General features: G+C 46.5%; 1 protein-coding gene across 6 annotated transcripts in view; it reads right to left on the reverse strand.

The window, feature by feature from the left end:
- The window catches only part of STXBP5L (syntaxin binding protein 5L), a 3,950,894-nt gene that overhangs the window by 1,046,394 nt on the left and 2,878,661 nt on the right, over nucleotides 1-25,839 (reverse strand). The gene's annotated exons all lie outside the window — the stretch shown is intronic.

Raw genomic sequence — 25,839 nt, forward strand, 5'->3', positions numbered from 1 at the left:
TGTCTTTTGGCTCTGAAACAGTTTCCTTTGTTGTTATGTAGGTCTCTAAGTACAATACTTTTGTGAGGATCATAGCTAACATCACCTGTTGATCTTTCACCGTTTCATGCAATGTTTCATAAAGTTTGCAGAAAGGGTTCAGTGCGATGGTTATCACTGACATTATGCCTTGAAGATCCGTTTTCTTTGTGTTCATCTCTTGTGATGAGTGTGCTGTTTGCGGACTCATGTTTTCGTGATGTATTGACCCGGAGTCAGAATACCGCTTACTTAGTGTTTGTGTTGATTGACTGGCATTCCCTATGTTTGTGGATGTCATGGTGTTTACCAATGGTCGATGTATGTTTGATTCTTGTATGCTGGATATGATTTCTTTTGCTACTGACGCCCTCCTGTCTTTAGGGGTGTTGTTTATTTTCGCGGAAGTAATTGAATTCACAAGTGAATGTTCTTGGGTTGCGTGTCCATCTGTAGCTGTCAGAAATTCGGTGGCCACTTTTCTGATCTCATGCACTTGTGCATCTGTTGAGAAATTGAACTGTGCTTCTGTTAAGTCCTTAGGGGTTATGGGGTGTTGTCGATCACCTTCTGTAGGATTCTCACTGTTATCAATGCCTGGGAAGTAGAGTAAGTTTGCTTTCCTTAGGGCACCATCCATTTGTCCTGACGGTGTATTTGTTGGTGTTGATTCTTGTACCGAGGGAGCCCTAGTATGGTTATCTTTTGTGAGTGAGAGATCACTCCTCAGTGTGGTGTTTTCTTACCCAATCTCACTTTGTGTTGTTTGCTGCTCATCTTTCGTTTGTTTTTCCGTATTTTGTTGATCCTGAATATTGCTCATAGGTTGAGTTCCACTATGAGCAGGAATTTCCGGGGCTGTTTCTCTGTTGATAAGTCCATCTGACTTGTCCATGGTTCGCAGCTCCGTTACTTCTGCATGATGAGCTTCAGGCGTTATTGGTAAGTCAGGGAAGTCTTTACTTATATGCTTGCATTTTCTTTGTTTTGCCGGGGGTGGCAAATCAGTCTCTACTGCGAGCATTTCCGCGTCAGAGATTTCGTCACACATATTGATTTTTGTGTGTGGCTGAAATTCGAAAAAATCGGTCAAAATTCACAGAGATTGATTTTTCCGCAGTCTTGTATATGTTAGCTTTTTAATCGTGCTGCCTCTGCTGGCTTGTTGTTTTTTAAGTGGTGATAGCTTTTTCGTAATGCTTTTTGTGCATTTATCTCTTGATCTCTTTTTGCAATTATGATCCGTTGAAAGTTTACTGACTGCACAGATGTTTATTTGTAGTTCTGGTGGTATCCCTGTCTGGTCTGACAAGACTTGTGCACTGTCTTCGTCAGTGGGAGCATGTACTTGTGCCTTCACGTTGCTTGTTGGAGCTAAACTGTGCTTATTTCCTGTATTTTGCTGCTGCTGTTTGTGCTCAGCGTTGTCTTTATGGCCATCAGCACTGATTGATGAGGCCGCTGTGCTCCGGTTCGCCTTCGTAAGCGTGTTGCTGCTGGGGCCCAGTGCAATGCTTGGGTCTTTATCACACTTCCTGGCTTGTACAGGGTCGCAGGTAAGGCTTTGTCTAGTCTCCCCTCCGGAAGACTGCGACTCGGCCAGTTTCACTGCGCCGTGTGTTCCCTCAGATGGTGTTATAATTTGTATAGTCTCATTTGAGACCTGTTTCTCCTTCTCCCTGATTATGTCCTTAACCGCCACTGCGCGTACTGAATCCGTTGGGAGGTCACTTAGTAAGCAGATTTTTTGTGAGTTGTTGGCAGTGGTAAGACTGCCCTCCGTTCTCATCGCTTGTGGGCTGGTTCGACATGGTGCATGAGGATGTGGGACATGTTTCATTGCAGACCTTAGGTCTTCTTTGAGTGGACACTCTTCCCCTTGCTTGGTGCTTCGCAAGCGCATGTTCTCATCCATACACGGCGAGGGAAATTTAGTACGGTGAACAATTATTACGCCGTGTCTACTTACCCTGTACTTTTGGCTGTGCAAGGTGTCTCTGTGGCTATCCGTAGCGGACTCCCGATCGCAAGTCGCGCCGTCCGCGTCGAACAGCCGTGGAACAGTCAGCGCCCTTTGCTCCTGACGGGCTTAGCGCCGCAAGGGTATTGGCCTTGCTGTTTTCTAGCCACGAAAAGTCACGTGCCAGGTCACGTGACGAACCCAGCTCCGCCTCCTCCAGGAAGCGCGTTAGCCAGCTGATGCAAGTCCTTCGATTTAGCCGTCCAGATTCCACGTTCGTCAGGGAGAAATGCGCCGCTGTGCTGGTGGCCTTGCTGTTTTCTAGCCACGAAAAGTCTCGTGCCAGGTCACGGGACCGAACCCAGCTCCGCCTCCTCCAGGAAGCGCGTTAGCCAGCTGATGCAAGTCCTTCGATTTAGCCGTCCAGATTCCACGTTCGTCAGGGAGAAATGCCCATCAATTAAAAGACGCTCCCGGTGGCAGAGAAAGCGCAGCATAGGTGAAGCAGAGAGACACATCGATGGCATTAGCTGCCTATAAATAAGGGAATGATTAGCCCTCATTGGGGTAGAGGTTTGTAATGTTTTGCTCATTTTGTGATACACGCAGCTGGAATGTTTACCTACAACATCAAATTAGAAGCCGTCTGAGAAAAGACTGGGAGGCGGGAAGAATCATGCACACTACATCAACCGCAAGCCTAATTCTGTGCCAGACTGTAATCACTATGAGATTCCAGCCTGCACAATCCGCGCACAGAGTGCAACGTTTAGAAATACCATGGAACACAGTATTCAAGCAGCTTCATGTTTTCAGCCGCCTTTCAGATTCAGCTCTCACACAGCACCCTTCTGATTGTGGGCGTTCTTCTCTGGAGCTCTGCACGTGGCAATCGCTAGATTTCCTGGGTACCCTGGGTACACCGTCGTTTCATCGACAGGCATTCTTACGTCTTCCTTTGTAACGTGGACATAATTATGAAAACGTCATCGAAATGTTGGTGTTCGGGGGTGGGAAAGGGCAGATAAGGGGTTGGAGGGTCGGGAACAGTTAAAAATAGGTCGGGATGGAGGACTTGGTGTCGGTACCTCCCCCCCCTTAAAACATTCTTCAAAGAGTCTTTTCGTAATTATGTCCACGTTAAAAAGGCAGTCGTAAACATGCCTGTCAGCGAAATTACATGGAACTATTTCCAGCAGGCTATACCTAGCACAAGTCTCATTACTATGCATGAACAAACACTCAATTTCAAATGTTTCCCCTGTGGCCACGTCACTGTGGCCACAGTAGAAGCAAAGGGACTATGGAGCTTCTGCTCTGTGATCCTACCCTGGAAGGCAGTAAATAGGAGATGCCCCAGAGCTCACAGAACTTCCTGATACTGATAAGCTCAAGACCACAAGTGCCTCCTTCACCTGTGCGGCCAAGACTCTATAGCCAGGACAGACCTCTCGCTGATATATATATATATATATATATATATATATATATATATATATATATGGGTTACATTACTCACCGTAATCGTATTTCTGATGCTTGTATCTGCTTAGATTCACATGCTGTGCATAGGCCGACATCTAGTGGAGCTGCGGAGTGTTTGTTTTTCGAAACTCGAAAATGGGCGTCGACACAGGGAGTGCCAGTAATACTATCCCTAGTGTGACGTCCACTGTACCCATGATCCCTCACGCGTGTAGGACCCTCAGATTGTATTTTTTCTGACATGAGGTAGCATGAGGAGAAGCGTGAGTACAGATAATCCAAGCAGATAGAAACAAAGGTAAGACTACAAGCATCCATGCGCCTTCTCTCAAAGGGCAGGAAGGGTGGATCGCATGTGAATCTAAGCAGATACAAGCATCAGAAATACGATTACGGTGAGTAATGTATCCCTTCTGAGGCTTGTGGAATCTGCTAAAATCACATGCTGTGCATAGATTAGCGAGCAGTACCTGAAGGAGGTGGGATGTAGAAGGGTCATGAGCAAATAAATGTCTTAGAACCGCTTGTCCCGCTTGGGTATCTGTCTTGGAATGGGTGTCAATGCAGTAGTGCTGAGTAAAAGTGTGAATAGAGCTCCAAGTAGCTGCTTTGCAAATAGTGTCAAGGGGTACATTTGCAATGAAAGCCAGAGTGGCCCCGATGCCTCTTGTAGAGTGGGCTCTTGGCGTGAAAGGCAGAGTTTTTTCAGAAAGGGAGTAACACAGCTGGATACAGTTAATAATCCACTTAGAGATGGCACCTTTAGAGACGCGATCCCCCTCTCTGCCTGTAGCTACGGAGACAAACCGTTGGTCTGTTTGCCTTAGCGGTGTGGTCATGTTTACATAGTAGAGGACCGCCCTACGCACATCTAGGGTGTGTAGTTTCACCTCAGCCAAGCTCTGTGGGTCTTGGAAGAAAGCCGGAAGCTCGATGGACTGGTTCACGTGGAATTTAGAAATAAACTTAGGTGAGAACCTAGGGTGTGTGCGTAAAACCAGTTTATCTTTATGAACTGTAAAGAAAGGATCTTGCACTGACAGAGCCTGAATTTCACTCACCCTTCTTATGGATGTAATAGCTACTAAGAAGGCTGTTTTATAAGTCAGGTGTTTGAGACTGCTTTTATGCATGGGCTCGAAAGGGGGGCCTATGATCCTAGATAGCACCACATTAAGGCCCCATCCTGGTGGTGGGTTTGAAATAGGAGGGTGAAGTCTCTTTACTCCTTCCATGAAGGCTTTAACTACTGGTACTTTCCACCACGACACCTTGTTATGGGAGGTGGTGTATGCTGACAGAGCTGCCAGGTGTACCTTTAGTGAGTTAAAAACCAGTCCTGCATCCAGCAGGTGGAGCATGTATGTAACAATAGTTGAAGGAGTGCAATCAACCTGGTTGATTTGCTTATTTTGGCACCAGATAACAAATCTTTTCCATTTGTGAAAGTAGCAGTGCCTCGTGTTTGGCTTCCTAGATTCTTTTAGGATGTCCATACATCTCTGTGGTAAATTGAGATGTCCAAACTCTATGACCTCAGGAGCCATGCTGCCAGGTTCAATGAGTTGGGTTGAGGATGCACCTTGTGCCCTTGGTGCTGGGACAGTAGGTTGTACCAGCCTGGGAGCCGGATGGGTTCGCACACTGCTAGTCTGCGTAGGTGTGGGAACCACGGTTGTCTGGCCCACATCGGAGCAACTAGGACGAGCGTCATCGATTCTCTGTTCATCTTGTTGACCACCTTCCTGATGAGGGGAGTTGGTGGAAAAGCGTACGCAAACATCCCTGACCAGTTCATCCACAGGGCGTTCCCCTGGGAGTCTGGTTGGGGGAACCTGGATGCAAATCCTGGGCATTGTCTGTTTTCGCTTGTGGCGAATAGGTCTATAGTGGGGGAACCCCACTGAGAGAAGATATCTTCTACGATTTCTCTGTGTAGACACCATTAGTGTTCCTCTGGAAGGGAGTCTCTGCTCAAAGCATCCGCCAGAGAATTGAGGTCCCCTGGAACATGTTGAGATGACAGGAAGATGTTCCGTCTGAGTGCCCATATCCAAATATTCTGGGCAAGCTTGGACAGATTCGGTGAATGAGTCCCCCCTTGCTTGTTCAGGTAGAACATGGCTGTAGTGCTGTCCTTCCGGATCTGCACTGACAGATTCTGCAGGTAGGGCTCGAACGCTTGAAGCGCTCTGAATACCGCCAGAAGCTCTAGTAGGTTGATATGATTCCTGGCCACTGAGTGAGACCAGAGACCCTGAGCTATGTGGTGGAGATAGTGAGCTCCCCACCCTGTTAGGCATGCATCGGTTGTGACTACCGCCTGTATCTCGGGATTGTAAAAGGGTTTCCCCTTGGACAGATTTTCTCTTGTCCACCAGTGAAGGCTTTGTACAAGTGTTGGCGAAAACGACCACTAGATCGTCCCACTGACCACTTGCCTGAGACCACTGTTTCGCCAACCATTCCTGCATGCGACGCATGTGCAGGCGCGCGTGGGGGACCAGGTAAATACATGACGCCATCATGCCCAGCAAACACATTGCTTTGCATACCGTTATCTGGCGACTGGCCTGATAATGCGGAATTTGCAGTAGTGTATTCCGAATTCTTTCCTCGGATGGAAAGGTCAACCCCTCATGGGTGTCTAGGATAGCTCCTAGGAATTGTTTGGAGGTGCTTGGCACCATACTTGACTTCTTCTCATTTATTGAGAAACCCAATTCGAAAAGGAGATCGATCGTCCTTTGAATGTTTGTTCTGAAAATTACTGGGTTCTCCCCCGTGATGAGCCAGTCGTCCAGGAAAGGGTACACCGGGATTGCCTCCCTGCGTAGGTGTGCTGCCACCACCGCCAGTACCTTGGTGAATACCCTTGGAGCCGAAGCTATCCCGAAGGGCAGTACCTTGAACTGGTAGTGCCGACTGTCCACATTGAAGCGCAAGTACTTTCTGTGCGCTGGGAACATGGAAATATGAAAATAGGCATCTTTCATGTCCAATGTTGCCATGTAATCCCCTTTTTTAGGAGGGGGATTACCTCTTGAAGAGTAGTCATGCAACATTTTTGGGGCTAGACATACTTGTTTGCAGGCTGTAAGTCCAATACTGGGCGCATTGTCAAATCTTTTTTTGGCACAAGGAAGTAAGTTGAATAAATACCCTGGTTTACCTGGTGTCCCGGGACGAGTTCTGCGCGTCCTTTGCTAGCAGATTGACGATCTCCTCGAGGAGGATCTTCTGGTGGTCCATAGAATGTATTCTTTGTCGTGGAGGATGGTTCCGGGGATGCTCTAACAGTTCTATGCAGTACCCTGCGGATACTGTGGACAGCACCCATCTGTCTGATGTGATCCCTTCCCAAGCTTGGGTGAAGTTGGAAATGCGTCCCCCTACTGGGGTTGCATGAGAAGGGACCCTGAATGGAGCGTCACTGTTTTGGTGGAGGTGTGCCGCTGCCTCTACTGGGGCTGCCTCTACCTTTACCACGTCCTCTTTTATTACCCCTGCCATAACCCTGGGTAGATTGCTGGTTGTTATTGTTCCATGGTGTACCCTGCCCCTGGGAATAGTTAGATCCTCTCTGGGAATTTAGTCCGCGTGGGCGACGAAAATTGCCATTCCCTCTTTGATTAGGGGGTTTATTAGTTAGTTGGCCTAGGGATTTGAGTGTCTCATACTCATCCTTGGCATTTTTCAGCGCGTCCTCGACCTCCTTACCAAACAACAGATCCGGCTCCACTGGTTTATCTAACAATGATGCTTGGGTTTCAGCCTTGAATCCAGACTGCCGTAACCAATCGTGTCTCTTGATAACAGTCCCTTCTGCTATCAAACTGCCGGCATTATCCGCGGCATCAAAGGTTGCTTTTAAAATGCAACCAGACACGGCTCTTCCCTGCGCGGAAACTCATGCCAATTGGCTCTTTAAGGGTTCTGGGGCGGAGTCTATGAGTGCCACAACTTCTTCCCATTGGTGGCAGTTGTAACTGGCCAATAGGGTGGTGGAGTTGGCGATCCTTGCCTGGTAGGCGGAAGTGGAGGCTACTTTCCTGCCCAACCCATATAGTTTCTTGCTCTCCTTGTCGGGAGGAGCTTCGGACGATGACAAGGGTGTTCCCGCCCTCTTACGGGTGTTTGTAACTACCAGGGAGTCCGGCTTCAGATGCCCCCTTATGTATAGTGGGTCTGATTGGGCTGCCCTGAAAATCCTTGGGTTCACTGCCCTGGTGAGGTTGGGATTTACGAGTGAAGGGTCTATTCTTCTCCGAATAGACTTAAGGATAGGGATGGCCTGCGCAACAGGTCTCCTTTCTCCTACTAACTCCTCCGCAAAGTATCTCTCTTCCTGAGCACCCTGGGTGTCAGTGTGGAAGTGTTCTGCCGCTCGGGACAGAACTTCATTCAGGAGAGGTTGATTGTCGACAGGGGAGTCGGTAATCGGGGGTTCCTTCTCTACCGGGGAATCTACTCTGTAGGTCTCAGGGTCTTCCTCTTCCTCTTCTTGGTCCTCATCATCCCCATAGTAGCCCGTACCAGTTTGCTCTTCCAACATGCCCAAATCTGGATCCTCACAAAATGATGTATCCCCTTGATATTGAGAGTAGGGCTGTACATAGAAGGGGTCCGAAGACCGTGTTGGGGCTTCAAACCGGGACTTCTTACTTGGAGGTATTGGATCCTTAGAGCCTGAGGGTGCTGACCCGTCGGGAGTATAGGAAAGAAAGTGTTCAGGGTTTTTTGCGTAAAAATCTGCCAAAGATGACATCCTTGACATAACCCTGTCTATGTCATCACTAGACCATTCTCTCGAACTGGGAATGACCCTTTCTGGGACTTTCTCCGCCTTATCCTGACTAGACTTACTGGTTTTAGCAGGGGTCCTTGGGATAACAGAAGACTGGGACTTGTCTGTCTGTTTATGTGGAGTGGAAGGTTTTAGAGGTGTGTAAGGAGGCTGAGACTGATTCCTTTGTTGTTTTCCTCCCTCCCCGTGGGCAGAAGAGTTTTTTCCCTGCCTTTTCGCCCCTTCGGAGCCTTCCGACGCCTGGCGTCGAGGTTCGGGGGTAGTGTCCCTATCTTTAGAACGTGGAGGTAGGGACTCGGGAGCCGCCTTTACACGTTCTGCGGGCGCCGACTCCTGGAGTGCGGTCTGGGGATGGAAGTCGGCTTCGTCTTCTGACGATCGAACTTCCGTTACCTTGGAGAGCGAGGCACTCTTGGCAACAGTGGATGATTGCCTGGAGTCATGCGGCGATCTAGATCGAGAACGCCCAGAGGGCACAGATTCAGAACGCTCTCTATGTGCCTCTTTCCGAGAACTCGACGTGCGCGGCGAGTCTCGGTTGGACTTCATGTGCTTTGTGGAAGTGCTGTGGGTAGCGCTTGTGTTGCCGGGGTCTTCCCCATAGCCGCCCTGCCGGACGACCTTCCGAGGTCGGGGACTTGCGCTCGGCTGTCCCTTGACGCCACGTTGCCCTCGCCGTCTGAAAGCACGGCGTTGCTGCCATCGCTGAAGGCGCCCTCTGCTGCCATGGCCGCCTGACGCTTGGCGTGGTGGGCCCAACGCTTGATCGAGCGGTCCTTAAGTGTTTTCGGTTTAAACCTACTACACGCTCTGCAGTTCGCCTCGGGGTGGTCCCTCGGTAAGCAGAGATTGCACGTGGCGTGTCTGTCAACCCAAGGGTACTTGCGGTTGCACTTGGGGCAGAATTGGAAAGGGGTACCCTCCATACGCACCTTGTGGCAGCGGGCTGTAAGTGTAGGAATATATAAGAATGTACCTATATACCAAAAGAGTGTAGAGTATGTCCACCCCCCACTCTCCCTACTTGCAGGGCCAAGGCCAGAGGCCTTCCGAGTCCGGGCCGAGTCCAGAGGCCTTCCGAAGCCCAAATCCGTCGTGCAGCTGTCGACGGTCGATTTCTTCTCCGGGCCGGCGTCGAGTGTGGAAGTGGAAGTTCGGTGGCTAGACGTTGGGGTGGAGAATGGGGAAAATATAACGATATTTTGCAAAAGTATGGCTAAGGCCAGGGAACTCCGTGAAATGCTTCCGACCAGTATGGTGGAAAAAAACAATCTGAGGGTCCTACACGCGTGAGGGATCATGGGTACAGTGGATGTCACACTAAGGATAGTATTACTGTCACGCCCTGTGTCGACGCCCATTTTCGAGTTTCGAAAAACAAACTGTAATACTCCGCAGCTTCCACTAGATGTCGGCCTATGCACAGCATGTGATCTAAGCAGATTCCACAAGCCTCAGAAATATATATATATATCCATACGCATACACACACACACACAGTTGACGAAAGGAAGCACATGCTGCGCAGCATGAACGTGGTCGGCAGATCCAGGCATGGAGCAGTAGTCAGAGTATGGCTCACATCCAAAGGGCAAGTCCGGACCTAGATCAGAGACTGGCCCCCCAGAGAAGAACCTATGGCAGAAACAGAAATTAGCCACTTGTGCTGGATTGTGTGAATGCAAACCACACCTTCCCTTCAGAAGAGCACCATCAGAGAGAAGGGAGCACATTCTCAAAGAACTGGGTAGGCTGAATGCCGCCACAGAATGCCATCATAGTTCCTTGATATGATCCCAAAACAGTGTACCCGTGCAGGGGGCGGTCATCAACAGTACAACTACCCTCACCTACATATAAGGAGGGTGAGAATCTACCCACTAGGGGAAGAGGTGGGGAGCAAGGGCTCTTTCGGGAATCAAATGTTTAGACTTGAGCGGGGAAACCCATCAGTGTGCTTATAATCCACACGATAAAAGGCAGCCAGCATCCATTAGCTTTGTGGGGGAGGTGGGTTCAAAGGAGTGTTAAGGAGGACCCAATTTGCTGCACTAGCATAAAAAAACAATACTCAATAATGGAGTACTCAAAAGTGCACAGCAAGCCTCAGCTTTATTGAAAACACAGAATCGGCCGGGACAGCATAAAAGTATCTCTCGTTTACACAATGGGAGTGAACAGCTTATAAATAAAAAACACATAATTACTGACGTAATATTTCAATATCAGTTACAAAACCTATGAACTGTTCTAATTGTTTAGTATCCCAAACTACATACAGACTGCATAGGGGTTAGTCTCACAATTGGCTAGTAGATATCTCATGGCTCCACCTGTGCCCTGCCCCTTTCCTGATAAAATGTTTAATACAGCATTATGTTGGTCACTAATTGGCTGGCATCATTCATCATGTGCAGTATGGCTAGGGGGACTAATTGGTTGGCATCTTGCTCACCAACCTTGGACACTTTGACCGGGCGTCAAGATATAATTGCGACATATGGTTGGACAAAAGAAGTCCATGGTCGGCACATTTTCCAATTAAAAGTAACTTCTCATCATCCCCAGGCCATGTTTCCTATCTGTTCCCTTTGTATTTTGGCCTTGTGTATCATCTCGTGTCTGTGTGTGCTCTAAGGAGTTCAGCAGGTGCCTTTTCTGAAATTGGCTTATAACGAATGGCTAGCATTCTTTATGGGTTGATCACATGTTAGAGGACCATGTTGGAGAGTGAATTTGTTCTTATTTATTGGATTTTTTACTAATTCTAATGTACATGTTATATTCCTCGTGGGCTCTTGGGATACCCTTTCCCTATTCTCTATGCAGCCTCTTGGCATACTATTCTCATGCACCTGGGCACCAATGACTGGTTGTTTCTATTAATTCAATTAACTTGGAAAGTTACTGCTCGCCTCCTGGGAAATGTTATCTCATCTTTGTGTTCATTCTGCATGCCCACTTCTCCCTTCTGTGCCCAACCTTGGTGCATGCTGTGACTGCTGTTCTGGGCAGCTTCTAAAATAAATATGTTTTTGTAAGGTCTGCATCTTTCTGAGGCCCTACTATGTCTAGGTCCACTGCCGTCTCTGTGCTAGGAAAATGGCTGCGCCTTGGTTCATTCTCTGCAAGCTGTGCCTTGCATCTGCTACATGTTGATGTGTGTGGATGTTCTCCGTGTCTGCGTGCAAGTATTCTTCATGTCTGCGTGCACGTGTCCTTCATGTCTATGTGCGAGTATTCTTCATGTCTATGTACTTCACGAGGTCTACGTGTACTTGTGTCTGCTACGTGTACTTCATGTGTATGCATGTGGCAATGTAGTCATTTCCGATCTATAAATATATATGTGGTTATACTACCTGTTAACCTACTTGTCACACCATTTATTCTTTTCTTAACAGAACCTTCATGCTCTTAGTTTGTTTCATCTTTTACCCTGAGACTCTTGGGGTGGTAGGGCTGTCATGATGCCTACCCCCAGGCATCCGGACCAAGCCCATCAGCCCCGGGAGCAGCATCTAGACATTTAATAAAACCTCAGCAGCCCCGGCTAGGGGATATCTGGGTTCAGTCCTGGCGCCATAGGCGCCAGGCTCATAGTAGGAATCAGTCCTGGCGCCTAAGGCGCCAGGCTCATAGTCATTACTTACCTCAGGCAGACCATGCTGCAAATGACTCCAATCCAACATGAAGCCTGAAAGGGACTATTTTTCAACAGGGACTATTTTTTACTGGGGTGTGGTTCTAGGGACTTCTTACCTAGGACTACTTTTGAGGCTATTTAAACCACACCGACCAGCAACACACGCTTCGCGTTATTCTGCATCCAGCAGCGTAACACTCACCGTGCTTGCAGCCTGCATCCAGTCTTCTGCCACGCCCGCCTCGAATCCGGAGCTCCTAAAACAAAGAGGAAAGAAAGGACAAGGTTAGAAAACAAACTTATTTCTATTCCACACCTGATTCTGGATCCATCTTGTCTCCGGACCTGTAAAGAACATAATTTATGCACGCGCCGCACCTCCAGTTGCAGGGCCGCGTCATACTCACCAGTCTTCACAGCATGCTTCGGGTCGGCGCTGCCTCCATCATTTCTTCGCCGAACTTCGGCACCTAGGAGACAAAAGAAAACCACAAGGTGAGCCGAGGGAACCAACAAATATAATTCTTACCACCATAGACTTACCTGATTTACCACCGGAGGCATCCTTTTGTGACTCTCCATATTTTCACATGCCGCATCTATAAAGAGAGACAAAACAACACGTTTTCCTCTTGCAACATTTACCGGACAGCGCCGGGTAATACAGACGATTACCTGAGCGCCACCAGCTGCCACAAGAGCATCTTTTCACGAGCCAGCTGCAAGACAAGAAAGGAAGGGGGGAACAAGAGTGAACATCGGACATATTGAACTCTATGAACTTAATACTTACTGGTCCTCACCAGGAACCTCAGAGTCAATACTCTCCGAACTCTCCCGAGCCTTCAAACCAGTGAAGTAACTGGAATCGACGCGCCCCTGCAAATCCACGCAGGATGGAGAGCTCATCTTTCAAGAATATAAGGTGAGATTGCTGTGAGGGCATTTCGGAGGTGATTAGTTGGGGAGGACTATGGGGGTGCCATCAATTGAATCCACAAGTGGCTAAATCCATCTCTCCACTTGCAGGAGAATATTTCTACGGGTTAAGCAGACAAGATTAGGAGGGCAGATCCAGTCAGTCATCGCTGCACTACGCATCACGTGGGTGGAGACCGCAGCTGTCCGGGTCCGACCGACGCCCCTGTGGGAGCCAGGTGAGCGTAACAGGGCTGCCTCAGCTGGTATTGTTTCTCACCTGGACGGTACTTACGAGGGGCGGGGACAGGACGTGGTACTTGCATACTCATCTGAGTAGAGGCAATTGGTGTTACCTGTATATTCATCAGCCACACTACACTCCCCCCTCTGGTCCAATCATGGACTACCCCTTCACTTGTAAGGCACTTATACATTAAGTAATGTGTGTTTCAAAGCACCCACAGGACAACAGGGAGGGAACATGGAAATGAAAATCACAAAATGTAACAATGAAAGATAGAGAAAACCTACTGGGCTTTGTGAGCATTCATAATGTGCAAGTGCAGAGAGAGAGAAGGGGTGAGGGAGTGGGTGTGGGGGGTAAGTGCTAGGTGTACCAGGAAGTAAATGCTAGGGAGTGGGCAGCTATAAGTTCTTAGTAGAGAGTGGTCAGCTGACAAATAAAGATCAAGGACATACCTGCTTTGGAGAGTCATTAATCTCACTGCTCTCAACTCTTCCTTAATTACATTAAACCCTTTTACTGTAGCATGTCTTGCTTTCAACAGTTCCCATCTCATTATTTGTAACCTGGCATTAGTTAGTGCTTGTAAGCCAGGGGAAAGATAGGAAGTAAAGAACATCTCGGTTTTGCTGAGAAATGTATGATCCTTTGGTATTTCATTATAGGCCTCAAAGGATTTTGCTGAAAAGTAATTTTACCTTCAGGTACAATGTAGGTTAAGAGATCTTTCCATTCTATTATGTGCGTTCATCAGGGGAAAATATCCAATCTGCACATCACGTTGTGGTACAACCAGAGACGGTGCAGTTATGACTACCATGGAACATAGGACTCCCCAATTTGGAGGGAGCTGCATAAAGACCTTCAGACCACACACCCAATAGTGGTCCAGTACATCAAAAACATGTTGGCAACCTCCATTTATTCCTACTTTTACTGTACGGTTGTTTCTGAAGCACAGGACTGCACTTAGTGGTACTAAGGATACTGGTCCTGTTTAATTTTCAACCAGAAGTAGTTTGGAACCTTTAGCCCACTCTTGGATGTATACCTTATCAGAATTCTCCACAACCTCCTTTGGTTGTCTTATGAGAGCGTGTGCGCTTTACAGCCCATCATTCCACCAAACCATCCTCCTGAGGTGAATACATCTCCCATTATGTGCAACATGTCCCTGTTCCAGCAACCAGGTATTACTTTCCCTTTGGCATCATTGCAGTTTAGTAGTTTATGGTCTTCTATTCTCATGCTTTCCCTATCTCGGCTTGACAGTACATATTTCATTACCTTATTTTTTGTTGTAGCGTTGATCATCAGTAGTGTTTGCTTTATGAAACTGTCGTCATAATGTGACTCTGCTTTTATCATTCACTGTATAGTGCCCACCTGCCCTGAAACTGTGCTCCTGTTGTGCATAATGCTAGATGCGTCAGGCAGTGTGCTCTGTGTGTAGCTACTTCGGAGGCTACGAACACTCAGAGGCACTCATGGCGTATGGTATGAGGGAACAGACGAAGCAGCTCTGATTAGACTTCTCCCTTCTCACCTTTCTCATTCTGTTATACCACATATTGTTAGTGTATTGGAGGTAGTCATCAAAATACATCATGTGGTTTGGGTCATTCTGCACACTTCTTTTGATCTTTTACTTTGTGTGCTTCCTTCAATGGACATTTCAGGTATCATTTTAACTGTTATTGTCTGAAACACTCTCCTTGCCATAACATTGTTATAAAACACCTTAATCACCATACAGTAAAGGCAATACGAACAAAATGCAAAAAAGAATGCCAAAATAATAATAGCAAAAGAATCTACTTTCTGTAGATATCTAGCTCTATATGCCCGTCTGGGTAACAAGAGAAAATATTTGATGATATATAAAAAATGCATACCTCTTTTGTTTTTGGCAAAATAAGTGGTCACGGGAAAAACCTATATTGGAACAAGAGGCGGCTCCTTTCCAACATTATGTATGGATTTAAGTTCAATAATAACACAGTTAAACAGATGTTCAAGGCTCCCAAAACACGATTAGTGTTCAAGAAAAATGAAAAAAAATCAAGAAAAACAAAATGTCTATAGGGAATATTTGATGTCCTTCTTAAAACGGAAGAAACTATGTCTCTTTTTCTTGCTGCTGATTCGCTCTGTTAATCGCTCTCGCCTGGGGTCCTTGCAAGACTGCTTCTTCTGGTTGCTCTGTGTCGTGTGACAGGGGGGCCTCAATACAGTACCATTTGATATCACCTAAGTGGAGCCACACCTTCCTCCCCCTTATTTTAACTGCTTAGGGGTAGATATCTCACCTGTATATGGTCATTCAAACCTGGGGGTGTTCCATTTCCTAGTAAAGTTTTGATCGAGTACGAAATCCCCAGGGTACAGTGGAAGGGCTGTAACAAACTAACTGGGTCAAAATGTTCATTTGTTGGTTCGGTGTGTCTTGAGCGCCCCTGACTCGCCTGCACCTAATTGGGGATACATTTCAGAAATGCAGTCATAGCCATCAAATAATCATGCATTTCACAACCAAGTACTGTTGCTGAATTCTCAGCATCTGTTCGAGCATGTGTGGGATGAGCGAGTGGGGCTTGCATTCTGTGTCTTGTAACCAGCTCATGAGTGTTAGGCAGAATCATATGCAGTACCCTTTGGGAACACCACACACAATTAAGATTACAAGTGACAGTACAAATTCACCTTTGGTACAAGCCTGTACTACACAGTAAAGTGGTAGCGATGGCTGAGCAGCCAGACTTATCTCAAGAGTAAAGTGAGCAGTAACAATAGTTACACAAAGGACAGCAATTACTATGATTCAAACAAACACTGACTCAAGGTTTCTGAGTAAAAGAATATATATTTATTTACTCATCAGTTATAAAACATTTCACTACTATCAAGCAGTTGAAAAATCACAATCTTAATACACTACACCACACCACACCCAATCGATGCTGGACAAGTTAAGCTCAAAATGGAGTGTAAGCAAAATGGCACTCAAGTAGTTTAAAAGGGAGGGAAAGACAAAGTTAGACAAAAGTTGAGCAGCACCAATAAGTAAGTAAGCAGGGCAATCTAGAAAAAGTAACTTCAGTGAGGAAATCAAATCAAGAGGCCTAGGCCAAAGTCAATGGACCAAAGTCTTTGCAAAGGACCACACAGTTCAGAGTAGTTTGCGGTTAAGTCTTTGCCAAGAGTTCAGAACGAAGTTGGTCGGACGAAAAGTTACTTTAAAGAATAGAGAAGGACAAGCCCTTGGATTGGCAAAAGATTTCAAGCACTTTTACCGCGGTCGGATGGAACGAACGACCAGATTTGAACAGTACATTTAAAGGAGAAGAAGGAGAAGAAGGCTGTAGCTGAGGCGGACGTTCCTGGCAGGTCCTACAGGCTCACGGTTCCTGAAGCGACTGTCAGACTGACACGAAGTAGGAAGACTGGAGGGTCCTGAACTGCCTAGGCAAGAAACCAGCAGCAGAGCAAATCAACGAATAAAAGGTGCGTTCCTTAAAACCCAAGCAGGGTCCGGTCCTCCTGGCTATCCGGTTCACTGTAGCCGTGCACAGCATATTCGACCAGAGGAGGGAGGCCTGGCTTGCAGTTTGGTGAACTGGTTGATCCCACCAGCTCAAGGGGAGAAGATTCCTTGCAGATCTTCCCTGTCGTCGAAGTTTGGAGATTCGGACCCTCAGCAGGGCTTCACCGGGAGGTTCAGTCATGGTAGAGGTCCTCTTCTGTCAGCTTCTCTTTGGTTCTCTCGATCCAATGGCGACTCTGCCTTCTCAGTCCCAGAGACCTGCTTTTTATGCAGTTTTCCCTCATTCACACAGCCTAGCTGTCAATCACACAGCAGGGTGGCTGTCCAGGCAGGACAGTCACCACAGCCAATCACACAGAGTGTGACATGGGTCTCCAAGGAGACCCTGTGCAGGGAGTCTCAAACCCCTCCCTCACATCCTGTCCCCCTCAGACATTCAGGTGCCTAAGGAGTGCTTCTGTGCAGAAGCCCGCCAAAGGACGGCGAACAAGGAACCAAACGTGGTAAAACACAAGAAAGACTTTTACAAAAAGAAATGGTAAATAAACCCAGCCGGAACCAAATAAAAAGTAATTGTGGTCTAGCTGGTTTAAGTTCAAGGCTACTAAAATAGCCTAAAACAGTACCAAGGCTATTTAAATAGACTGCAGTAAGAAAAATAGGGTAGATACCACTGCCACCAGCCAAATCTTAATGAAAAGGGAACAAAATAATGTTCCATGAGAAACAGTCAAAAAGGGATAACTATTACCCCTTTCCAGAACTCTATGTAAGATAATTTGTACTGGGTCTGTGGATTTAAAAAGTCTAATAAAGTCAATGGCAACTTTACATGTTCTGGGAGACACTAGTCAGTCCCAGAAAATGGAGTTCAAAGTGGGAAGTCTGAAAACGACAACCCTGTGTCACTGCATTGAAGGTGCTGTGTAACATACAGTAAAAAGATGATGCCCATGGAGTTGGTGAGGCTCCACAGTCTATGAACACAAAAATGTTAACACACACAGCAAAACACATGTAAGAGGGAAGAGGGTCACACTCTTACCAGGTGAAAAAAATTAATCCTAGAAATCCAGCAAAGCTGCCGAGGGACTCAATAGGTAAGGGAAATTAGCCATTCTGGAGAATTCTCCTTAACAATGAGGAGTCAGGTGGTGGCCAGAGACTGGTTGATTGCATAAGACAAACACAGCCAGTGGAAGGCAGTGCAACCCATTTTTACTTATAGTCTCTTTCAGTTTGGCAATGCATTCTTTCAAAAGGCAGTTGAGGCGCTTGCAAAAGCTGTTCACTTGGGGATGATAGGCATATGATAATGTGTGTCTTATACCCAATAGGGATGTCATATTTTCAAATACCTTATTTACAAAATGTGGTCTGTTGTGTTAAAGGAGTACTTTGCATACTCCACATCTATGCAATACCGCTCGTATGAGGAATTTTGCAGCTGACATGGCATCTGGATGTGTGCAGGGACTTGCTTCTATCCATCGACACAAGGGGCACACTACTACACTCATATTTGCGGCCATTACATTTTTGGATCATATCCACATAATCGATATGCAAGTGTGAAATGGTGCATTAGGACAGGGTGCTGCTCCTGTCACCATTCTCGATGTGTGGCCAGCAGTGAATTTTTGACATAACATACAATTAATTATAAAATCAGTGACATGCTCATGCAAATTTGGGCTAAACAAGTCATCTGAAATAGATGCTGCAAGACACTCTCTTGTGGTGTGCGCTGGGTAATGTAGTTGTTCAAGTGCCTCTGAAAGCAATTCTACAGGCATAACAGGCTTCCCTGTGCTATCCTGTTACCAAATTAGCGCTGCAGGGTATAAGGAGCACCCTCTTTTCTTCCATAATTCCTGCTCTTCTTGGGGCATGCATCCCTGTAACTTCCTTGCATCACCATGTTGCGTGCATGCATGCGTTTGTTTGGGGCAGTTGCAGTGTCTAATATCTCGGGGAAATACACTGCCTTTTTGGCTTCTGCATCTCCGGCATCATTTCCGCAGGAAATCAAGTTTACACCTCTTGTATGTGTGGCGCACTTCACAAATGCTACTGCTGAGGGGCACTCGAGTGCTTATATCAGTCTTTCTAACAATCGTGCATGTTGTACTAGTGCATCTGAAAGCCCCTCCAACATGACAGACCTAAGTGTACTGTTGTCGTCATTTAGGTGGAGTCACAGTACACCATTACCGCCTCATCCTGATGCGCTTCAAACGCTAAAATCATGGCAACCAATTCTGCCGCTTGTGCTGAAAAATGTGCTGCTGGTTTGCACTTTCTATCACTTCAAACTGTCCATTTTCCTTCACTTTTACTACCGCTGTCCCACTATGCCTTTGTCCAGAGCTTTGATCGATCCATCAATGAAGAGAATTATGCCCCCTCCTAGGGTGTTTTATTTTACATGGGGCACATCATAATAATTAGTATAGATATTGCAATCATGTACATTATCTCCTTCCTGCACATATTCTGCAATATATGCTGAGGAACAACTGAAGAAAAATTCTAGGTCATGTTTATTGAAGAAACTTTTATTCAAGGTTCTTGTTTAATTATGAAAGTAGAAAATGAATCATACAATTACTTCAAAAGCAAAATCAAAACCCAAAGTACTGCCGATCACTAGCACAATAAAGTTAAAAAATCAAGCAGGGACCTAATGTGTCAATTAATACAAACCATATATTCAATCATACCAATCGCATCAAAAAAGCTCATCCACAATCAATGATAAAATTGCACAAAAGAACACATTCACAATGTCAGACTTCATAAACATATCTTTTGTCCAGAAGTCATGGTTCCTCAAATGTTTTTTCTAGGACCCAATAATTAACCAGTCCCAACCGGTTTCAACATATGGATGTTCAAACATTTCTTCATCAGGGGAATTCAAAACACTAAAAATTCAAAAAACATTCTTAAGGGCATAATCCATTATACACATTTCCTAAAAGCATTATTTCCACAAACCATACCCAACAAATAGTGGTATGAATTTCAGAAAAAAAAGGCCAGAAGGAAGGCAGTAACCTTAACTTCTCACAGCCCACAGTGTACCATTGCAAAGAGTGAGGGTGTAACCATGTCTGCATGCAAATCACTGCAGGTAAAGGGCCACCACCTGTTCGAAAAATTGAAGCGGGGTGACCAATACCGAGGCAAGATGTTTGAATCTGCCTAACTGTTTGGAGGCAGTAGTCCAAATGTACGGTTGTCATGATGGGTGCGGGAGCAAGTTTCAAAAGTAGCCACCTGCAAGTGTGGTCTCGGAGTCCCAGGGCCCGCAGCCAAAATGGGGTGGAGGGGAGAGAGTAGATACAGCGTCCTGAACAAAGTTATCTCGTCGTGTTTCAGACTAGGAACAAAAGATGGATGTGAGTGGGATAACGTTAACGAGCGCCAAAAGGAATCTGCAATGACAGACAGAACACTATAGCATTATGTCGAAGAAAATCGACATCGATCACTGGAAAACAAAAGTAGGAGGAGATAGTTGTCCACACAATCTGTGGCATGTTGGCCATGATCAGGCTGCTAACCGTGCCTAGAAAAGAGGGACACACATCATACGCGGGCAGCAGTTAAGTGAATGCCAGTCTTAAGCCTAGGCACCCAAAAGAGTTGCTGTAGTCCCCAGACCCAGTGTGCCTACCTCAAATTGTCATTATTTCAAACGAGGTCGGCTCTGTGAGAAACCCGAAGGTGTCTCACCTGCTAGTCCCTGTGGATCTATCATCCAGGTGGCCAGGACACGGTCATCGCTATTGGATCCATTCCGGGGGATAGACCAGTGCAGGAGGATCACCTGGATGAGAGGTCCTGTGGTAGTGGTACACCGACGGGTGAGGCGTGGTACCCCTTCCTTATAACACTTTTTCCCCATCCTCCCCCGTAGGATATTCATTTCCCCCCCTCCCTTTCCAACACGAACACTTTCTTACATCATGAAAGACAACGGACTAACACCAGAGCCGTTTACCTGACATGTCCCAACACAAGGGTCAGGCAGAGTCAGGCAATTGACAATAACTACACACACCTGACGGCCCTTTTCATTCCCACAGGGATAAAAAGTGGAGCACGAGAACACACTATGAGCAAGGCAAAACGCACAAAAAGGCAGCTGTTCCAGGACGGCAGTTCAAAAGGAGGAGAAAGGTGGCAAGACCTTAAGGGATGACAAGGAAGGAAGTGCCCTTGCACTTTTTGACCCAGATCAGCAAAGCCTCCAAAAAAGGACTAAAAATAACGGGAACTACAGCTACCGTGTGGTGTAACAGATGTCAATGGTGCACAAGGCCCTCCCACACTGATAACCAAGGTGGAGAGAGGCGCTTGCTACCGTGGTACCGTCCTTGACTCCAGAGACAAGAAGCGCCAAGGAGTTCAGCACCGCTGGTGAGTCGAGGACAAACCGATAGAAGACCGGGCTGTGTTGAGAGAAGGTTACAAATGGCAACATGATATGAATTAAAGCGATATGAATTGAAGAACAAAGACCTTGGGGGTCATTACGACCCTGGCGTTAAGGGTTTAACAGTGCCGTAAAAGGTGTCGGCGCCGTTAAACCCTTAATGCCTGATTATGAGGTCCCTTTGCGGGACCCGACCTTAACGGCTGGTCTTACCAGCCGTTAAAGTAGGGTGCTGCAAAGGGACCTCGGTGCTAATTAAGGTACCGCAATTTGCGGTACCGTACTTAGCGCCTTCCCCAGTCCCATTGAGCCCTATGGGGCGAAAATGGGAATGGGGAAGGGCCATGGTGAAATGGGGAAATACCGCCCCGCCAACCTTGGAATGGGGCGGTATTTCCCCATTTCACCATGGCGGACTCGTTACAACACCGGCACCAACCATGGTGCTATGCCATGGTTTAGCGCCGGGGTTGTAATGAGGACCCAAGGAAAGACAGCTGCAGAGTGGTCTGGCGCCATGTAGGTGCTTATTCGAAAGACTCTGGTTGGTCCCCTTTTGTTAAAACTACAGATAACACAAGGCCCTAGGAGAGCTCGATGTAAGAGGTCAAAGTGGTCATACAAGGGTCGGAAGTCTTTGACACGCTGAAGAAAGAAAGTGAGCTGTGTTAATGGGGCAAATGTGAACCCGACTGAGGGATGCCTACGAAATAGGGTGACCAGTAACACCCTCGAGAACACTGTGTGAATAGAAGTATGTGAAGCCTGACTGGGGGCTGGGACCATGACTTAGGTAAGAAAGGAACCTGAGGGGTCTAGTGAACTGTGGCAAGTGTGTACTTGATGGAGGGATGCCGAGAAAGCGCTGGGGGAAGGGAACCCCCGATTTTCTGAGGCGATATTAGAATCATGAACTGGAATGACAAGCATGAACCCGACTGAGAGATGTCTACAGTGAATTGATGGTCTGAGCCCGACCGAGGGAGGCTATCATAACCAAGAGGAAAGCCAAGGGAAGTAAATCCTGCATTGTGATAATGCAAAGTGAACTTGAAAATGTGACCCCGGTGGAGGAATGCCTGCAAGTTGGGGTGAAGCACGATGACCCTGTGAACATTATGTTGACAAGAGTGAGGGAGGTCCACAGTGAAAGGTTGTTTAAAATGACATTGAGACTCGTGAATACGACAGGTGAAACTATTCTGAGTGAAAGGCCGTAGTGAACCCGACGGAGAGAGGCTAACATTCGAGAGGATCAGAGCACAGTTGAGGGGGATCCAGGGGTGAAGAGTCATCACCCAACGGAAAATAATACATAAAGGAACTTTTTTTGTTGTTATTCTGACACATCAGGCCCTGAGAGGCAAGAGACTTTGTAAAGAAAAGACTTGACCACCGAAGGTCCTGACATCGCTGAAAAGAACTGTAACCCTGTGCTGCAAAAGCCCAGTTTTGTATTGTGCTCATGGGACCCGCCTTGTCCTGTGCTGAAAAACGTGGGGAACGGAGACCCCTGCTATACCATCCTGACTTATCATTTTGTGAACACTTCTTTCTTTTCTAGTGAACATCATCCCACACTATGATGTAACTTAGCAGCAAGGATTGGCAATCGTTTTTGTTTTAGTATAGGCGCTTTTTGTTTGACAAGACCCCACTAGGACTGCTGATTATTATTTAATGGCTATAGATTGCTCCCATTTTAGATGTAGGTTTGGGTTAGGCGTTTTTACACCCATTTATACAGTTTAATAAACTCCTTTGAACTGTGATCACTTGTGTTTGTCTTTACTGTTGCCATCATGCGTTCCTTACAATATGCTGTTTCCACTCTTGGACCAAATTGCTGCCAGTTTTGTTGCATTCTTCCTGCAATCTCGTGCAATGTGTCCTACCTTTATGCATGCCCAAAACTGTGCTCCAAATCGTGGTTGTCCACCATTAAAACCCTCCTGGCTGTGGCGCTTGGAACCCAAACCCCCTTCCTCTTCCTCTTGGTACAAACCTTCTCCCTCTGGCATAATAATTATGCTCTCCTCTTCCTACAGAATTGCCATGTTGCTGTTCTTGCGCATTATTGTTCTCTGCGGTGCTTTTGAGCACTGCACTTTCTACTGTCAATTTTGACAATTTCCTTTGCACCAGGTTTGCTTCCTCCATTTTTCTTTCCTCAACTTCCATTCTATCCTTCTTTTGTTTCAATGGACAATGATAAACTATGTTCACGTGTATCTCGATCCAGGGTGTTCTCTCCATCCCCACAACTTTCATTCACTAGCTCTGTACTTCTTCAGGGAGTGCCTGATTCAAAATGTGATTAAAAAATAGTTTATTTGTCACACTACTCCTCTCTAAGCACCGTTTATCTTGTATGTAAGCAGCAGGATCCTCATCTGTCCCATCTTTCGTGTCATTTTCACGCTCATGTCTGATGTGTCTGGAAAATATATTCTGAGTGCCCTTCTGTCACCCAAGGATAGCCTGGCCTCTTCCAGATGTCTTCTGATTGTTCACCCAATATAGCAACAAATTAGCTTATCATGCCTCCTACTGCTAATGTTATACCTGCGGTTTCTCTTTGCAATTCATGAATCCATTTCCCTGAGCCCACTGTAAATGAAGGTAGTTTATATATTAGGTTATTTTGTCTGCCTGTGGCGGGGTATATACTGTGTTAAGCCTCTGTCCTTCTATAATAGGGGAAATTGTGTCAACCAACTTTTGCGCATGGGGGCAGCCACACTCTTTGTCCTTGCTGGCCTAGCTGCCATGCAAACCTTTTTCTGAAATGGTAAATCTCTCAATATATTTACATATGGTGGGCTTCTTTCTGGGCTCATTGAATACTTTTATAGAGCAATGGATACCTAATGGGCTCTATCTCTTCCCCTCCCTAACTCTATCAGATCACCTATGGGAGGAGCTTGTGCAGCTTCTTCCCCTCTGCTCTCGTCACCACCTTCCTATTCTATCTGCCTGTCTCCTGCCTCCTCTTCTTCTTCGAAATCATAAGTCCCACTCATTATCTCTTCCAATGCGTTCCTACCCATTCCTTGAAGTGACTTCTCCCAACTCTCTCTTCTGCTCATGCTGTCTCTTCTGCTCCTACTTGAGCTGTCATTGTTCCTTCTCTTAAACTCTCCCTTTTCTCTGTCTGTCAGCATATGTCTGCTGATTATGTCATCTAATTCCTTTCGGTGTCTCTTCCCCCTCTCTTCCTTTCTTTCTCTTTCCCTCTCTTCTTCCTGTTTCTCTTTCTGGTTCTCGTTTTCTCCCCCTTTCTCTTTCTTATTCCATCCTTTTCTCCACGCCCTACTCGTTACAATTATCTGTACCCTTTCTATCAAGTTTGAGTATTATTTGCCTTGCTATTCATTTGTCTGACACAATTGCTGTCCCACCCCCTTCTCCCTGCATTGCTTTTGCTCCTTTACCTTCTTCCTCTGCTTCTGTTAATTTCACTTGATATATCTCATTAGAAGTAAATGGTGGTGTGCCTACTACGCCAATTAGCGGGTACCTCAACAGGCAACAACCTTGTGTGGCATGACAGCTCCAGCGGCGATCTCTTTGTGTGATGAGTGGTGGCAGGCTGAATTTCAGAAGGGGAATGCATTCCACATGACATGAACATTTAAACATAGCGTGTATACTATGGTGTGTTGTGTGTGGTAAGTCCGTAGCCCCTTCGATGCATGGCTGGAGCACTTGCATGGAAAAATATGTTCACTGGTTGCAAGTAGGTTTGACATTGTTACTTTGTGGTTGTGGTTTGGCAGCATTGCATACATTGTTGGTTCCATGGGTGTGGTGATTGTTAGAACATCCTACAGTTGTCGGTGCATGGGTGGAGATGCTGCAGTGAGCAGTCCTGCAGCGTGTCCACTTGGTGCAGTGTTGGACTGTCCGTATAGAAGAGGGTATGGTTGAACTCTATGTTATATGTGCTTGGGTAGTCTGCATTGCGCAGATTAGCAAGTGTTGTACTGCACTATGCAGTATTGCTTGTATCCAGTTACTAGAGTGTTGGGAGCAGGACCAATGTTGTGAAGATTTTGTGGTTTGGTTGGCAGTAATACAATGCTATGTGAATGGAAGTAGGTAGCTGTGCCAAAATCTGTGATATGTTTGTGGATTATGGTAACTGGAACATGTTTGGATGCATCACTGTACTATGGTGCGGCGGTTGGGTAGAAGTGCTGGTGCCTATGCTGCGTTGTGAATTCTGATACCTGGCTACATGTTCGCCTGCATGGCTCAGTTATGTTGTGGTGGGTGTGGGCAAGGCCTAGACTGTTGGGTGCATGGCCAAAGGCCGTAGGCCATGCACCCAAGAGCGTAGGCCTTCACCACAGACACCACAACATAATGCAGACATGCAGTTGTAACTCTGCATGTATTTGAAGTTGGTGACCTTTACACAATGGTTGTGGAGGACATTGTAGACTTGGAAGAACAGCAGAAGTGAGCTGCTATGCGTACATTTGCATATGGTGTAGATCACTGGACGTGGTGCACATTAGGGAGCCACATGTGACCATTTGCGTTTGCTATGGTTTAGCCCTTATAACACCCTGGCTTTAGGAAGTGCTTTAAGATATTGCGCCATGAAAGGAAGTACTCAGCATCACCCGTGTAAAATATGGACAATGTACACAGTCACGTAGATACCGTTCACCAAACCCAACACAATGTCATGCAGCCACGCATGCAAATATATGGCCAGGGTGAAAGCTGGCAGGCTCAATTGCAGATGGGGAGTGCATTGCA

The sequence above is a fragment of the Ambystoma mexicanum genome, chromosome 7p, assembly GCF_040938575.1.
Source record: "Ambystoma mexicanum isolate Mex_15411 chromosome 7p, UKY_AmexF1_1, whole genome shotgun sequence".
Classification (NCBI taxonomy): domain Eukaryota; kingdom Metazoa; phylum Chordata; class Amphibia; order Caudata; family Ambystomatidae; genus Ambystoma; species Ambystoma mexicanum.